At 40.7% G+C, this 4,393-nt stretch overlaps 1 non-coding gene across 1 annotated transcript; it reads left to right on the top strand.

The window, feature by feature from the left end:
* Nucleotides 1-3,797: 3,797 nt before the first annotated feature.
* On the top strand, nt 3,798-3,901 carry LOC112767597 (small nucleolar RNA R71). Its single transcript, XR_003185044.1, has one exon. It is a non-coding gene; the product is annotated as a small nucleolar RNA R71 (small nucleolar RNA).
* Nucleotides 3,902-4,393: the final 492 nt, after the last annotated feature.

Below are 4,393 nucleotides of genomic sequence, written 5' to 3' on the forward strand. Positions count from 1 at the left end.
CCCCAAGCAACTGAAAATCAAATAGGATAAAAAGAAGAGAATATACTATAAAGTCCAAGATATCAATGAATATTAATTTAATTACATGAGCGGGACTTGTAGCTTTTTGCTTCTGAACAGTCTTGGCATCTCTCTTTTTCCTTTGTAGTTCAGAGTGATTGGTGTCTCTAGGAACTTAGAATTTCAGATAGTGTTATTGACTTTCCTAGTTAGGCATGTTGATTCTTGAACACAGCTACTTATGAGTCTTGGCTGTGGCCCTAAGCACTTTGTCTTCCAGTATTACCACCGGATACACAAATGCCACAGACACATAACTGGGTGAACCTTTTCAGATTGTGACTTAGCTTTGCTAAAGTCCCCAGTTAGTGGTGTCCAGAGCTCTTAAGCACACTCTTTAGCTTTGGATCACGACTTTAACCATTCAGTCTCAAGCTTTTCACTTTGGACCTTCATGACACAAGCACATGGTTAGGGACAGCTTGATTTAGCCGCTTAGGCCTGGATTTTAATTTCCTTGGGCCCTCCTATCCATTAATGCTCAAAGCCTTGGATCCTTGCTTTAAAATTTTCGCCACTTTTTTTTTCACTGTTTTTTCTTGCTTCAAGAATCAATTTCATGATGTTTTTCAGATTATCAATAACATTTCTCTTTGTTCGTCATTCTTTCAAGCACCAACAATTTTAACACTCATAAACAACAAGATCAAAAATATGCACTGTTCATTCATTCATTCAGAAAACAAAAATTATTGCCACCACATCAATATAATTAAATTAAATTCACTAATAATTTCGAAAATTATGTACTTCTTGTTCTTTTGAATTAAAACATTTTTCTTTTAAGAGAGGTGAAAGACTAATGGATTTTATTCATAGCTTTAAGGCATGGTTACATACTAATGATCATGAAGTAAGGACACAAAACATAGATAAACACAATATTAAAAACGAAAACAGAAAGAAATAAAGAGCAAGGAATGAATCCACCTGAGTGAGGGTGGCGCCTTCTTGAAGGTCCAATGGTGCTTTTTGAGCTTCTTTATGTCTTTTCCTTGCTTCTGTTGCATGATCCCTAGTGATTTTGGTGTTTTTAACATTATTTGCTCCCAATAGTTGTGTGGAGGACAATCTTATCCCTGAGGTATCTCAGGGATCTCTTGATTTGCAGCCACATGTTATACCACTGAGCTATGACGGCTTATATTTTCCATCTCTCAAGACTCAGAGGTGGAAGCTTTTGTCTTCCCTTTGAGGTTTCTCTGGCCTTGGGTGCCATTAATGGTAATGGAAAAGCAAAAAAAAGCTATGCTTTTACCACACCAAACTTAAAATATTGCTCGCCCTCGAGCAAGAAAAGAAAGAAGAGAAGAAGAAGAAGAAGATAATGGAGGTGAGTGAGGGGAGAGGGATTCGGCTATATGGGTGGGATTGGGTGGGGAAGAGAAGTTAAATTGTAAAGGTAGGTGAGGTGTATGGGGTAGAATGGGTAGCAGCAGGTGGTGAATGAAAAACAGAAGGGATGATCATGAATGGAAAGAGAGAGGGCGAGGTAGGTGGGGATCCTGTGAGGTCCACAGATCCTGAGGTGTCAAGGAATTCCATCCCTGCACCAAATAGGCATGTAAAATGCCTTGGCACACCATTCTGGTGTTTAAACGCCCATTGGTGCATGTTCTGGGCGTTCAACGCCCATGTGATGCATGTTTCTGGCGTTGAACGCCAGTTTCATGCTTGTTCCTGGCGTTCAGCGCCAGTTTGTCCTCTCTGTGCACCATCCTGGCGTTTAACGCCAGGTTGTTGCTTGTTTTGGGCGTTCAGCGCCAGAATGGTGCTCTGTTCTGGCGTTAAACGCCGGCCAGATGCACCTTCTGGGCGTTGAACGCCAGCCCGTGCATTCTCCAGGGTGAAAAATTTTTTTCTTCTGTTTTTGACTCTGTTTTTAATTTTTTTGATTTTTTCGTGACTCCTCATGATCATGTACCTAATTAAACACAAAAATAACAAAGAAACAAAATAAAATAAAATTAGATAAATAAAATTGGGTTGCCTCCCAACAAGCGCTTCTTTAATGTCAATAGCTTGACAGTGGCCCTCATGGAGCTAAAAGGTGATCAGGTCAATGTTGTATAGTCCCAACACCAAACTTAGAGTTTGGATATGGGGTCTTAACACCAAACTTAGAGTTTGGTTGTGGCCACACAACACCAAACTTAGAGTTTGACTGTGTGGGCTCTTCTTGACCTTGAACTGAGAGAAGCTCTTCATGCTTACTCTCTTTTGTCACAGAGGGATGGCCATGTGCTTTAAACACAAGGTAGTCCCCATTCAATTGAAGGACTAACTCTTCTCTGTTGACATCTATCACAGCTTCTGCTGTGGCTAGGAAAGGTCTTCCTAGGATGATGCATTCATCATCTTCCTTCCTAGTGTCTAGGATTATGAAATCAGCAGGGATGTAAAGGCCCTCAACCTTTACTAGCACGTCCTCTACTATTCCATAAGCTTGTCTCATGGACTTGTCTGCCAATTGTAATGAGAACAAGGCAGGTTGTACCTCAATGATCCCTAGCTTCTCCATTACAGAGAGTGGCATCAGATTTATCCCTGACCCAAGATCACATAGAGCTTTTTCAAAGCTCATGGTGCCAATGGTGCAAGGTATTAAGAACTTGCCAGGATCTTGTTTCTTTTGAGGTAGAGTTTCCTGAATCCAAGTATCTAAGTCACTAATGAGCAAGGGAGGTTCACTTTCCCAAGTCTCATTACCAAATAGCTTGGCATTCAGCTTCATGATAGCTCCTAGATATTGAGCAACTTGCTCTCCAGTCACATCTTCATCCTCTTCAGAGGATGAATATTCTTCAGAGCTCATGAATGGCAGAAGGAGATTTAATGAAATCTCTATGGTCTCTAGATGAGCCTCAGATTCCTCTGGATCCTTAATAGAAAACTCCTTCTTGCTTGCAGGACGTCCCAGGAGGTCTTCCTCACTAGGATTTTCGTCCTCCTCCTCTTCTATGCATTCGGCCACTTTGAGTAAATCAATGGCCTTGCATTCTCCTTTTGGATTTTCTTCCGTGTTGCTTGGGAGAGTACTGCGAGGAGTTTCAATAACTTTCTTACTCAGCTGGCCCACTTGTGCCTCCAAATTTCTAATGGAGGATCTGGTTTCATTCATGAAACTGAAAGTGGCTTTTGACAGATCAGAGACTATATTAGCTAAATTAGAATTATTTTGTTCAGAGTTCTCTGTCTGTTGCTGAGAAGATGATGGATATGGCTTACTATTGTTCAGCCTATTGTGTCCACCATTATTAAAGCCTTGTTGAGGCTTTTGTTGATCCTTCCAGGAGAAATTTGGATGATTTCTCCATGATGGGTTATAGGTGTTTCCATAAGGTTCACCCAGATAATTAACCTCTGCCATGGCAGGGTTCTCAGGATCATAAGCTTCTTCAGAAGCTGCCTCTCTAGTACTGTTGGATGCATGTTGCAGTCCATTCAGATTTTGAGAGATCATGTTGACCTGTTGAGTCAACACTTTGTTCTGAGCCAATATGGCATTCAGAGCATCAATTTCAAGAACTCCTTTCTTCTGAGGTATCCCATTATTCACGGAATTCCTCTCAGAGGTATACATGAACTGGTTATTTGCAACCATGTCAATGAGTTCTTGTGCCTCTTCAGGCGTTTTCTTCAGGTGAATAGATCCACCTGCAGAATGGTCCAGTGACATTTTCGAAAATTCAGAGAGACCATAATAGAATATATCTAATAGGGTCTATTCTGAAAACATGTCAGATGGACATCTTTTGGTCAACTGCTTGTATCTTTCCCAAGCTTCATAGAGGGATTCACCATCTTTTTGTTTGAAGGTTTGAACATCCACTCTCAGCTTGCTCAGCTTTTGAGGAGGAAAGAATTTATCCAAGAAGGCAGTGACCAGCTTATCCCACGAGTCCAGGCTATCCTTAGGTTGTGAATCCAACCATATTCTAGCTCTGTCTCTTACAGCAAAAGGGAAAAGCATGAGTCTGTAGATTTCAGGATTAACTCCATTTGTCTTTACAGTATCACAGACTTGCAAGAATTCAGTTAAAAACTGATAAGGATCTTCAGATGGAAGTCCATAAAACTTGCAGTTTTGTTGCATTAATGCAACTAGTTGAGGCTTAAGCTCAAAGTTATTGGCTCCAATGGCAGGAATGGAGATGCTTCTTCCATCAAACTTGGATGTTGGCTTTGTGAAGTCACCAAGCATTCTCCTTGCATTATTATCATTATTATTTGCGGCTGCCATGTCCTTCTCCTGTTCAAAAATTTCTGAAAGGTTGTTTCTGGATTGTTGTAATTTAGCTTCTCTTAATTTTCTCTTCAGAGTCCTTTCAGG

The sequence above is a fragment of the Arachis hypogaea genome, chromosome 2 (genome assembly GCF_003086295.3).
Source record: "Arachis hypogaea cultivar Tifrunner chromosome 2, arahy.Tifrunner.gnm2.J5K5, whole genome shotgun sequence".
Lineage (NCBI taxonomy): Eukaryota > Viridiplantae > Streptophyta > Magnoliopsida > Fabales > Fabaceae > Arachis > Arachis hypogaea.